General features: G+C 36.3%; 1 protein-coding gene across 4 annotated transcripts in view; it reads right to left on the reverse strand.

Annotated features, from left to right (window-relative positions):
* Window positions 1-7,625: 7,625 nt before the first annotated feature.
* The window catches only part of LOC147627664 (purple acid phosphatase 18-like), a 41,597-nt gene continuing 34,887 nt past the window's right edge, over window positions 7,626-14,335 (reverse strand). For 2 of the 4 annotated variants that reach the window (XM_086814597.1, XM_086814593.1), the window contains exons 7-10: window positions 13,623-13,688; window positions 8,466-8,555; window positions 8,103-8,220; window positions 7,626-7,868 (exon numbers count right to left, since the gene is read on the reverse strand). The gene's annotated coding sequence lies outside the window, so the exon portion shown is untranslated. The remainder of the gene's footprint in view (window positions 7,869-8,102; window positions 8,221-8,465; window positions 8,556-13,622; window positions 13,689-14,335) is intronic. The other 2 variants (XM_086814596.1, XM_086814591.1) reach the window with 1 other exon arrangement.

Here is a 14,335-nt window from a genome sequence, read left to right on the forward strand (position 1 = left end):
TTAAATTAGAACCCTAGTATAAGATTAAGGATATGAGTTTAATTGACTTTAGTCTTTAGGTTAGAATTAATCTATATTGTTTAGAAATTATGACTTACCGTAGCCTATAAATAGAACCTTGGACGACTTATGACCTTAGAAGAGTGATTAAAGTCAACAAGGACTATAGGTTGGATATTACCCTTAGGAGACTAAGCACTATTGGTTATATGTATTTGGATTTAAGAAAAGAATGGGCTCAAAAGGACTTAATGAACTTGAGCAAGGAGACAACATTGTGTGGAGTTGCGACAATGAGAGTGGAGAACATCTCGCCGAACTTGTGGAGCGATGATTTACCTAGTCTCGATTTGCATATTTGATGCATGGATTGTTTGGATCATGTCTTACCTATTTTGAAACTATATTCACTAGTTTTCTTTTGCAGATTGGCTCACTCAAAACTAAGCAGATATCCACTATTCCAAGGGAACCATACATTTTATAGATCTTCATCAAAATAAGATGCAAGGAATTGAAACAACTAGAACTCCTACCTTGCAACTCGTGAAGGCATCAAAATTATTGAAGGGACTTAGAAAGAATCAAGCCATCTATGTTGTTAAACTTAACCCAATTGTAAAAGAATCAAGTTCTAACGAGCTACGTAAGTGAATATGCTTACGTATTTCGTAAAGAGAACAAAAAAATCTCTAATTCGTGAAGTAGATCATGAAATAGAGTTGATTCTAAGAGAACAACCTATTGTAAAAAGAGAGCTTATAAGATGTCTGTTTCTAAGGCCATTGAGCTCAAAACAATTGAGTTAGCTCTTGGAACAAAATTTCATTCATCCCAATGTTATTGCCATGGGGTGCACCAGTACTTTTCCAAAAAAGAAAGATGGAACCCTTAGATTATGCATCGATTATAGAGGCTTGAATCAATTTACCATCAAGAACAAGTATCCTATCCCTAGGATAGATAAACTTTTGGACTGAGTGCATGGTACATAAATGTTCACAAAATTTTATCTAAGATATGAATATTATCAAATAAGGATTAAGAAGTAGGATACTTTGATGCAAGAAATTTTTAGAAAGTACCTTGCTGATTTTGTCCTAGTATTCTTTGACAACATTTTTGTCTATTCTAAAAATGTCATTGATCATGAGAAGCATGTGTAAAAAGTTATTACAATCCTAATGAGGCATTGGCTCTTTGGAAACAAGAGAAAATGCACATCCTTTAGTGATCGAATTGAATACTTAGGATTCATTATCTCCAAGGATGGACATTAGAACCCCGCTAAGCTACAAGTAGTCATTGATTAGCCAGAATCGAAGAATGTGAAAGAGATCAAAGGATTTCACGGTCTAGCAAAATGGTACAAGATCTTTATCCAAAGGTATGCTAAGATTTCCTCACCTCTAACAGCTCTTCTTAAGGAAGATATTATGCTACAAAGCTTTCACAGATGCACATGATACAAGCTTAGAAGGCTGTGGAAAATGCCTAGCAAGTGTCAATTTTACAAGAACAGACCAAGAAGCTACATGCTTAAAAACATGAGCTCACGGGGTCAAGGGATGTCTTGTTAGCAACAATTCGAGACACTGAAAGAGCACAATAAAAAATACAATTGCAGCATGTGGCCAGATTGGAAAAGCTCTCATCCCAATTTTTGGCAAATCAATCCCTTCTCACAAAGAAGGACAAGGCCATAGGCATATTACAAAAGAAAAGGGATTTAGCCATGTGCATTGGTTGAGCAACAAAGAGGTGAACTGCGTGGAGGCTCTGTGAGCCACAATACCAATGCATTACATTTAGCAAAGCTCAAAAGGATGGCTCTCTAGGACATATCCCTCGTGTTTATCCATCAAGGATATGCTTATTGAACTATGCTGTAAAAAGGCACCATTGGAATACATGCATCTAGTCAACATGCTTATTTTCAAAGGAGAAACCTGCCTGGACCAACCAGCATACATTTATATTCATTGAGTGCATCTGATTATTGTAAATTACTAGGCTCGGTGCTCCTCACTAAAATAATCCATGTGCAGAGGTTGATGCAGAGCAAATAATTCTAAATGTTGATCAATTTGTCGAGCCTACTACCTTGGGAAATGACATGATGGGTCATTATAAAGATGGGTACATGGAGAAGGCATTGCTCTCATGTAGATTACTTTACAGAGTGTTGCAAACTACTCCATTAGCTCCTACTTATAACCCAATCAATGTTGTATCAGATTGTGGACTAATTTGAAGTGTAGAAAGCAGCCAATGCCTTTTCCTTTACCACAACACAAGTCGCTTATCCCACATTTGACAAGATGGAAGGGGATGAAGCCCTTGACTTTATTGATGAGCTGGGCGATAAGAAAGATTGTGGTTTGATAAGTATCACAAGTCATGATGACAAAACCTTGAAGGATCGGGCAAAGATGCTATAAATATAGGCAAGGATATTGAAGAAGGGGTTAGTGAGCCACCCTTTGGCTCAATCATTGAAGAACAACAGAAATATTCCAAAGAGTTGAAAAGGAACAAGGTGAGAAACCCCAAGATGCAGTGTTTCCCGCCTTTAATCCAATGCCTTTGATGAGCCACCATAGCCCACTCGCAAACAAGAAGGCCAGAAGCCATAGGAAGGAGGTGAGGTCTTGCTAGTCTCCCTGATCAAAGAACCACACTGCAAATGGGCATGCGACCGCATACCACGCTCTTTCAACCCCCCTACCCTATTCTTTAAAGTAGAAGAAAAGTTAGCTAGAGGACATATTGAGGGACATCTCGCACCTACTAGCTATCTAGGATTATTATGATATGATTTACAAGATGGCAAAGAACCTTCCCTACAGAGAGCCAATCCATGGTATGCACATACTTGAGGTCTCACTCATATGGCTTTACTTGTAACAAGCAACCTTTCAAGATATGGTTGTAGAGTATCCCAGTAGAAGAAAGAGGTGGATACAAGAGGCTAGCCAATGATAGAGCCTTCAACACTATTGAAATGAAGAATTAACCTAGATGGAGGCTATGCTACCTCAAGAACCTAGACTATTGGGCAACATATTGTCCAACACCAATTAACCAAAGGGTCAATCCCATGTAAATGCCACTATGTAGGCACATGAGGTGGAAAAAAGAAGAGAAATCCTTTGTTACTCATCAACTTCCCAAAATTTGAATCCCCACATTTTGGCATTGTCCCAATACAGGATTGGATGTGCGTATAGATTACACAATTTATCACTTCCTATCAAGAAGCCCTAACATCGCAATCCAAGTAACCATCAAGTTCCTGGATATAATCATAATCGGCTTACAAGATTTCAAAGAAGAGAAAGGCCGAATGGAGTGGAATAAATATGATGAATCCCATATGTAGGTCCTTGCCTGTGAAATCAACATCCGGCCCACTCTTAGGTAAATATGTAGGCTATTTGTGAGAATCCGGTTCCTAGAAGCCTTCTAGATGCGAACCTTTGAAGAGATGTCCTCATCTTAGTACATTCTCTTGGCCTATAACTTCGTGTTCACCCACAACAATGGAAATCTACTCCACTGATTAAAGAGGGTGCAAAACTTTCACAATGATGAGGTTGTAGGCAAAGATAAACCCAAAGATGCTATCACCAACAAAGCCTGTTTTGTTCACAGCTTCTGATGAGGAGACGGAAGTAGATCTAGGCAAGGTGGGTTGTTTATGCATTTTGTACATCCCTCGCCACTCCTAGTCTAGGAGCGTTTAACATTATATATGATCGGGGCCCAATAATGTAGCAAAAGCCAACAATAATCCTTGTATATATGAGTAGAGATAGGCAATGGACACCCACTTAAGTTGGGTAGCCAGGTAAAGCGTTTGTGTATATATACAACTTTTGATAATGTGAAGTGGAAGAATCAATCATTTCTCAAGTGCAAAGCTTTCATCTTCTCTTGTGTTCTTACCTCTTGCTTGCTTGCTTATGGTGTGCATGCTTATGTGATTGCTTGAAGTGTGATTGAGTGTGCATGCTTGGTAGCTCGAGCAAAAAAGTGATTGAGCTAAAGTGGAGAGGAGAGTGGTTCAAGATTTCTAGCTTAACCATTTCCTTTAGATGTATTACCTTAGAGGATTGAGAGTAGAGGAAGGGCTAAAACAAGAGGGATTGATGCACCTGTTGGCCTCTTTTTCCTCTCCTATTAGGACTTCCACGATCCAAGATATGTGGTTTAGCTACTATCACTATGATTCCTTGTCTTGTAAGAGGACAAGAAGGTTCTTAACATGAACAATATACTTGAACTGCCTATGTAAGTAGACCACTCATGTAAAGTGTAGTAACAAGTACATTCTAAGGCTATTGGCAGCTTTACATGAGTGTATTTGAGGAATAATGCTCCTTTTGATGGAGATTGCCACCAATGCATGTGCTTGTGCATCTCTCCCATTTCACTTGGCGTGTTTCATTTTAGGAGGTGTGGAGATGGATGCCAGAGTTACATCTGAATTGGTATCACCATTCGAATTATATATACTATCCTACATTGGTAACGAGATAGGACATGTCTCAATGCCAACAACTAATACACGACGTATCATATAGGACCACAACAATTAGTTAGTCCCGTTAAGCTTATCCAAAGCGACAAACATCCCAAATACATCATTGCATGCTATTCTTCAGCCTGTAAATACAATTCTCTAACATAAAATACAAATATCCAACCACCTGCTCTGCAAGTACTATAAATCTCCACTAAATGCAACTTAGATGGCTACTACCACTAGATCATTGATGTTAGGAAGGGACCTAACAGAGCAGGGATGCAAAAGTTGATAATGATGATGACGATGCTAATGAAGTTGTTAATATAGTGAGCTCGAAGATACAATGTTAGTCATAACCTCTATGCAGATTTTCATTATTTTATTTCGGTTTATTTTATTCTGGTGCCTTTGATTTATCATTTACTAGGATTAATATGTTTAATCAATTGTGTGCGCTGGTAATCTTTATGGAGATGATTTTATTTCAAGATACTTTACTTGAGATGCATGTTTTATTTACCAAGATTAATGTGTTTAATCAATTGTGTGCGCTGGTAATCTTTATGGAGATGTTCATGATTTTATTTCAAGATACTTTACTTGAGATGCATGTTTTATTTACCAAGATTAATGTGTTTAATCAATTATGCGCGTTGGTATGATATAGTCAAGATTAATGTGTTTAATCAGCTCGAGCATTGACTAATATTATTTTGGATGAAGGCGATGATCGAGTAGAGGATTATGTGTTAATTACAAGTGTTTGACCACTATGAGTTATTTTGAAAGACATGTGAACATCTTTTATAGTTTTATATTTAGGCATTAACATTTTTGTGAGGCTAAGGTCTTAAACGTTTTATACTAGTATTATATTTAGACTAATTAGTATTTTATAATTTTAGTAGGTCCAAGAGTTTTTTTATTATAGCTTGCTATATTTTGTAAACTTATATGCTCTTAAATTTGCAAAGCTTTTCTATTTCAAAATCTTAACTCTTGAAAAATTTAAATACTTTAAAAGCCAACTCTTAAAAGTATTCTAAAGTTTCTACATTACCCAAGTTACCAAAAGCAAATTCAGCATCAAAGAATACTATTTTGAGCAGCACAAGGTAAACAAATACTTCTTGGATTTTTCTAGCATTACTTTTTGCAAATTAAATCAAGGCTTCAATGACAAATTAAGCATCCAAGATTGCTATAAGCAAGAATAGCATTTCAAAGGTTTTGTTAAGGCTTGCTTTTTGTAGATTTCAAAATTTTATCCAAGGTTGATTTTTACTAACAAAATCAAAGATTTTGAAGATAATTTTCAACATCAAGGATTCTCCACCTTTGGACTTCTTCATCTTTTTCTACATAACTCAACCATGAGGATGACGACTTCTCTCTCGAGTAAGAGGGTAATTCTAAAATATTTTCAATAATTTAAGTATACCTAAACCTATAAAGTCTCAACTCATATGCTTTAAAATTAATAATAATAATAATAAATAAATAAATAATACAAATTAATGACAAGAAAGTAACATATGTGAAAATTAGCTCTTAGATTTTATGGATCTTTCAAGGTTACAAGAAGAATATCTTATACTTGAGTCTATCTTTCACCATGAGACTATCACTAGACGTATTATGTTAAGTATCTTGTGACTTTGATGCCAATTGGATGCCAGAAAAGTTTTTTCGTTCTTACCAAAATCTCATTCTCGTATAATCCACGCAATTAAGATCAATTGCAACCCGAGCAAGAGTCATAACCTCTATGTGAACGCTCATTATTTTATTTTGGATGCGTCTTTTATTTATCATTTATCACACGACTAATGTGTTTAATTAATTATGTGCATTGACTAATATTATTTTGACTAAAGGCGATGATTGAGTGACAGATTATGTGTTAATCGTGGGTGAAAGAACATATATTGGACCACTATGTAATATTTTAAAAGACATGTGGACATCTTTTATGATTTCATATTTAGGCATTAATATTTTTGTAAGACTAAGACCTCAAATCTTTTGTACATACCAATTAATATTTTATACTTTTGGTAAGCCCAAGACTTTTTAACTGTAGCTTGCTATATTTTTGTAGAGCTTTTATGCTAAAAAACTCAAAGACTCTTGTGCTTTGTTTTTGAAAGTTATCTTTTTAAAAAGTAAGCTTTTTCTAATACATATAAATATGAATGAGTGATACAAGAGTCACAATCATCAAGGGAAGATTCAAGCCAATCTTGTATCAATGGTCCTGACATGTGATGTTGATGACAATGGAGAAGGCAATGATGGCTCTATTTTCACACCAAAGGTATGTTGTTGCAATGCAAAAAATGCAAGATCGAATAAAGACCGTTCGAACTGACAATCCCTTAAGATGTTTAAAGACACCTTACATCATGTGAACAAGTCCCATAATGTATCCGAAGCGACTCCAAAGATGCAAAAATTCTATTAGTGTAGTTAACAACACACTATAGGATATACCTTTTTCACATAAGATGATAGCACAATCAGAAGAGCGAATTGAGAAGAGAATTGCTATGATATCAATTATTGGAGTGGTGACACAGGTAGTAACATATACACAAACACTAAACAAGCAGAGTAGCAAGCAGAGTAGAGAGACGTGCAATACTCAAAGTAAACTGATGAAAATAAGCGAAGTACAAGTGAAGTGATATGACAAAGTTACTTACACACTCACTTATAAACATGTATACACACTCAAGAAAAAACCTCCTAAGAAAGAAAAAAGTGTCAGGATCCATTATTAGCCTACGTTCACACATCACTACCATATAAATGGCTACACTCCTTGATCGCCAAATTTTTTGATTTTTTTTATTGGTGTTGTTTGAGAGCATGTAAGTTGATAAAAATAAAGTAAAAACTAAATGTGGCTTTTGTAGGCATAATAAATGTGATCCAAAGATAGTGATGAACATTCCGCAAGGACCAAGTTATCTAACATCAACATTTTTATGTTAGTATCTATAGTAGTGAGTATCAAATAATGATTGAGATGCATGTGCTTGTATCTTAAAACAAGCCATTTTTCTACTCTAGATGAAACATTTCCAAAGACCAGTGTCATGACCCATCTCCGATGGTAGGAGCTAGACACATCATTAAAAAAGATAACTTTTTCAAGGTAGCATTTTGCATGTAGTTACAAGCAAAAGAAATATATGTAAAGTCACCCTTCCTTTCCATATAAAAATACATCTAGCATTACAACCCAAGATGATAATCTTAATACACTTGAACATGGCTTCAAAAAAATCTTCGGACAACTGGATTATCTCTCCTTGATATCCCTCACCTCCATCTGGCAAAATAAATGCAAGATAAAAAACATTAGCATTGAAGATATAATTTTTGTTTAAAAAAGAAGGATAAGGAAAGAACCTTACAAAACTCATTTGGTAGATCAATATTTGAGGTGAACAGCATTTGAATAGGCTTGTAAATGGCAAATCGAAAAATTTTGTATTGTCCAGTGCCTATGCACCGAAAATCTAACTTATCAGGCTTTTTCATAGTCTACAAACATTACACGTACATGAAGTTGATTCGCAATCTTAGATTGTAAATTCCCAGAATCCCAAAGCTCTCGTTTGTAAGTGTCTCGATCATTCAAACCTAACAATAATCTGGGTTCTAAAAAATAAAGATATTCCCTATTACAAAAAGAATGTTTCAATAAAAATATAAATTAATCAAATAAGACAAAAGCTACATAAAAAGGAAGTTTCTATATATATATATATATATATATATATATATATATATATATATATATACCGTAAAACACTAGTGCTCTCTAATAGTTTAATAATTAGAGATGCTGTTGCTTGTCCTTCCCAAAATGGAGGGTCTATAATTCAACCATGAATATTAAATAGATCTTGGAAAACAATAATACCTATATCATAGCAAACGTCCCAAAAAATTATCTTCAATATCTTGTCCATCACCATAGATGAATGAAAATGATCTCCTTGTCACATCCATCCTAAGCAATATACCCTTGATATCAAATATAACACACTCTCTCTTTCTCTCTCTCTCTCTCTATATATACACACACACACACACACACACACACACACACATATACATATGTGTGTGCGTGTGTGTGTGTGCTCAATAGCTTGAGCCAAGCAAGGGATAATATAATGGCACTGTATATAAAAGCAATCCAAAAGCAAACAAAGATTGCACATGGCACATCTTTGTAAACATTCCCCATTAAAATGCTTACTTCATTGTACAAAGATATGTATAAATGTAGTCTCTAACATTTGTAAGCTAGCATTTACATTTACATTCTTCAGCATGCCATTTGCAAAACCTCCTTGTAGACAATATTGGTTGTGAAGACTTCATTTAAACCTTCTATGCCGCTTTTATATTCCACAATATGCTTTACACACACTTTCACTGCATCATTGGATAATCTAACACGTGACATAGCAACGTACAGTTGTCCATATATGAGTACTTGTGTGGCCAAATAAAGTCCCAATACACTCAATGTTTGTCCTTGGGACTTATTCATTGACATACCAAAAGCTAACCTGACAGGACATTGTCTCCTTCTCATGTCAAAAGGCAATTAAAGCATAGTTAGCATAAATGGTATCCTTGGAATAAAGACTATGTCTCCAATGTTTGTACGTGTAATGATTTCTGCTTCTATCACCTTTGAGTTAAATTGCTTGCATATCAATCTAGTACCATTACAAAGTCCCCGTCGAGGGTCCAAATTGTGGAGCAGCATGATAGGGGCATTAATCTTTAGAAGTAAGTGGTGAGTTGGGTAACCACCACTTAAGTTGAAACTATTCAAAAACTCAATTGGATACAGTATTGCGTCATTCTCGCAAGAAACAACAGAATCTGAACTAAGGTATTCTCTTTCAAGACCGGGCAATGAACTCAAGGCTAGTTCATTGATCTCATCAACCTCTAGATTATTTCGTGGTGTAAGAATAGCACGGTCTTTGAAGAAGCATGCATAATCCTCCACTCTCTGAAGATCTTTGTATACCCATTCTACCAAACTCAAAATAGAGTTGCCATATGGATCAACATTTGTGGTGGAATTACCACTCTACCTTCATTGTTTGGCTGACCTATAGTGCCATCTCCAATTTATAATGTCCATTTGACAAATTCATGTTCTATACCATTATAAGAACTATGTCTAACTCGCATGTTTTGGGTGAGCTTTTAAATACTCACATATCTCCAAATATGTGACCGGCATAACGTTGCATCAACAATATCCTCGCATGATCCCTTTGCCACAACTGATAAGATTTACCTAAAGTCACCACCAAAAAGAGCATAACTTTTTTGCCAAACATTGTAACACTTTGCATAATGTCTTTCAATGTCCTGTCTAGTGCTTCATATGCAGGCCGATGCATCATTGGGACCTCGTCCCAAATAATTAACCTTGCAAGCTTCAACACCTCAGCCAATGCGCTATTAGCTTTGATTCCACATATGCTAGAAGCATTGAGCACCAATGGGATTTTGAAACATGAGTGAGCTGTACGACCGCTTTCCATATTGTTGTAAGAGCTCTTGCATGTGCAACAAAGCATGATTATTTGCTATAGAATGACAAACACCAGCATCGACACACCCTCTCTGATGGCAAGGAATGAAAAAAATCTTCTGAAAGTTCGGTGGCAGAGAAATGGTCCCAAAGTTGTCCAGGGTATATAGGCTCACAAAAAACCATTATAATGACAAATAATTGACACAGCTGGAATCATGTATTCTGAATTGCAGCTTCTTGGAGACACATATACCACTCCTCATCACTCTCCAACATCCCTCTGGCTTCACATGCAGCCTTAAAACATGGATAAAAATGTCCATTCACTGTTCGTCCTGGCAAGTCCTCAAAAGATTTACACCCTTTGCACAGTGTGAGTAGCATGCATAAGTAATATTGCTCACCTACACTCCGACTAACATTATACATATGTCCGATCATATTTTTCCTTTTCCTTTTAGTCCATGAGTGAAGAGCCGAATTCCACACACACTTACAAGGGAAATAAATATATAGTAAGCTATTTGCATCCGCATACAATTGATTGGCTTTGAACCATTCGGTGAGAGATGTTCTTTGGTTTCATCACGCAAGTCATCCTGGTCATTGAAAAGCACATTATTGTGCATCGGGAGATGAACATGTAACTTTTGTACGTCAGGATTTTCATCGTGCAAATCATATTGATATATGTGCCAGCATGCCTATGATGCTGAAACGTACCGTGCATCCAGATATTGACTAACCTCATCAATAACCCCATTTCTATTTTGTAATTCTATAGTAGCTCTATCATGTCCTTTGTATACATACTTATACAAATACTTTACAGCTATAATGGTAGACCATACTACTTCTATGTTAATATGGGCTTTATACCTCAAAGAGAGAAAAGGGTTATATGGAACAACCCATCGACTATCTACCCTATGATCCTTTACTTGAATGAAACCACCATCATCTCGTCGCATGTAAGTTGGATACCCATTGTCATCGACGATAGTAGTCTTACAAAAATTCCGAGGATACCAATGTTTTGCAACTTCAGTTATGCATGTAAGGAGAGCACCTATTTAGTTCACCACATGGTCCATGGACACTACAATGACTAATTATGCTGTGTGCAACTCTGGAAACATCACCTTATCAAGAAGTTCAACACATACCAACATATCATAGTGAGGGATCTCAATCGGTTTACTTCCACTTTCTAATATCAATAATATATGTGCATGTGGCAAGCCTCTTTTTTGAAGTTCAATAATAGAAACAAATCTAAATACCCTTTCAAATATTGATTTTTTAAAACCAATAAGTGCATCATATCCTTATGCTTCTCATAAAAAAGACCCGTGTAGTTGAGTCAGGTTGATCCTGGTAACCTTACCTGGCAATAAAGCATTGGCTATATTTTGTTCCACTTGTTGGGATTGCAAGTAAAGGTGATAAATAGGTCAGGTTTACCCATCTTCCTAAAACAATAGCCATTGAATCCTGATACAATTGATGCATATATCTAGGCCCCCCAGTATATGTAGATGGCAGTACTACCCTGCGTCCAGCAATGCATGCAGAGACTCTATTAACCCCATAGCTTAAATTTACCATATCTGCAAGACCCTAGTATACTTCAACACACAATGCTTTCTGGTTATTGCATATCCATACTAATCTAGATTCTTCCATGCTACTATATGCATCAACAATAAACTGTTGCAAAAGATGACCACCGCGTAGAAGGCATACATTTGTATCTTCCCTAATATGTAGTCTATATGCATAATATTATCATTGAGTTATGGTCTTTCTCTCCTCATTTGAGCCTTCTCTATTCCTACCATTGAGCAGAATTCCAACATGCCAATCATCCTCTCCTCGAGGAAATATAAGAATATATAATAGAGGCATATATGAGTGATGCAAGCTAGATATTTTTTTATAGTACCTATGCGCGACATTATTTGAATGTCTCTATGTCCCACATGAAAATCATCTCCTTGACCCGGCATGATAGCTAGGGGGACCAAGTATTGCCTTGAGGTTGATCGCGCTTCATGACCATTCTCAAATCTACGTGTGGACTTGATAGCAACATTTCTCTCATTGAACGAAGTGCACGCGCGTACGGATTATATTATTTGCAACCTTTCAGGAATGATATGATTTAAAGAGGGCATCCCATGAAGTCTATTCTCTAATTCATGCTCTGTATCATACACATAAAATTGAGCAAATCGAGGAGCCGCATCTCGCGTTTCATCAGGTATGACAGAACCAACACGATGATAGGTGGTGCCATGGATTTGAAAATTGAATACTCCTCCCCCCTCCTAGTGAACTGACTATCCAAGTGAGCACCCAATGAATTATTATAAGAGCGTCCACCAATGAAGGGGGGGGGTGGATTTTCCAATGGTAGTAAAGAGACCTTCCCACTTCCACAACAGTGTTTGCCCACATATTCTCCAAGCTTTCTTAATGCCTCACACTTCCAAATTATTGCACCACAAAAATGGCACTTATGAAAGGTTTTTTTGCTGAAATCCAAAATTAATATCTTAAAGCTCTACAATTATCTCTATGTATCTTTGCCAACATATACATATCCCTAGTAACCTAAATATGTATCACAAACAAAAAGAAGTACACAATGATAAAATTAATTGTCTATGAAAGGTTTTTTTACTTTTTTAAAGAATGTTTATCAATTAACATAAGACTATTACATGCATATATTCTCCAAGGCTTCTATAGTTTATATATTCTATATATTCTGTACAATCGCAAAGGCAGAAGTCTAAAAATGTAAGGTTTCTAACATATCAAAATTATACTAACATTTGCAATACAATTTATCAACAATAAAACACTCATAAGATAGAAAGAGAAAAAAAAAAGTATCTTGATGTACACAATCCTCTCTAGAGATCGATCCCAGTGCTTACCCTTACACACAGGAGGGGGTTACACTTCAGCACACTACGGACCTCCGAGCTAGATAGAGATCGAGAGACTCCCAAACTACATCAGAGGAGGGAGATCACAGAGATACGGGCTCGACATCAGCACCATATCCAGGAGTGGCTAGCTCACTTACACTCACACCTAGAGATCATGCTCCGAGGTATTTTTGCCTCGCCATCGCCTATGTATCACATATTACATTCCCATTATGGTACTAGTTGGAGCTAGACAGATCTGCATTGCATTCTTGTATACCCTACGCATATAGGTTGCATACTGAGCCTCTAGCAGTAGTGCTCCATCCATCACACCCCCCACTAGCTCAGTACTTTCATACTTTATTTCATGTTCATTTTGTCCTTTTTTTTTGGACATCCAGAAGACATTGACAGCTGTACATTGATTTGTCTCATAGGTCGAGTTCGGCCTCTAGTAGACGTTAATACGCTTTCTTTCTTTCTTTCTTTCTCTAGCTAACCCTTACTCTATGCAAGCCTTTTTAACATAAAAATTCAAAGAGATAGTGACGGCATTAAAAGAACTAACCTCAAGTTGAAGAGAGAACTATATTCAAAAGCACCAAATTTGATTCAATCGTCCTTGTGCTTGCTTCTACACAATCACATACAGAGGCACAAAAAAATAACAAACTTATAATCTCTATTTTTATCACCCTCTCCTAACTATATTTCACACCAAATACAAAATAAGGAGCAAGAATAACTATTGGTGTATTTCATGTGGGTGTGTTTGTGAAAGAGAGAGAGAGAGAGAGAGAGAGAGAGAGAGATTCACCCATCAACAAACTTAAATCTTATTACATTATCTTTATCTTTACCAACTTTTTCAACGGAATGTACTTCAATATTTTCCTAAAAATAAAGCGCTTTTCCTTATAGCTTCTACATCTACTATCCATAATGTAAAAGCCATCTAATAATCCCAATGTCTCTTTGATTAAGAGGAGCTTGAGATTGTCATCTAGTCTATAAGGGTCCAAGACCATATAAATATATGGAGGATTAATATCATCCCACCCGTCAAAACCAAGAACTTCCCATTTTGAGCTACAGTGATATCCAAAAGAGCCCAATTGTGCCATCTCCTCAAAGAAGATTGTAATCTCTCTCACACACACACACACAACAACAACAACCACACACACACACACACACACTTTTTCTGTTCTCAAAACTAAAATAGTTTTATCGCCCTCAGATACACACACTCTTTCCCCAAAATCACTCTCTCTCTCTCTC

The sequence above is a fragment of the Cibotium barometz genome, chromosome 20 (assembly GCF_041138505.1).
Source record: "Cibotium barometz isolate CiBa-2024 chromosome 20, ASM4113850v1, whole genome shotgun sequence".
NCBI classification, from domain to species: Eukaryota; Viridiplantae; Streptophyta; class Polypodiopsida; order Cyatheales; family Cibotiaceae; genus Cibotium; species Cibotium barometz.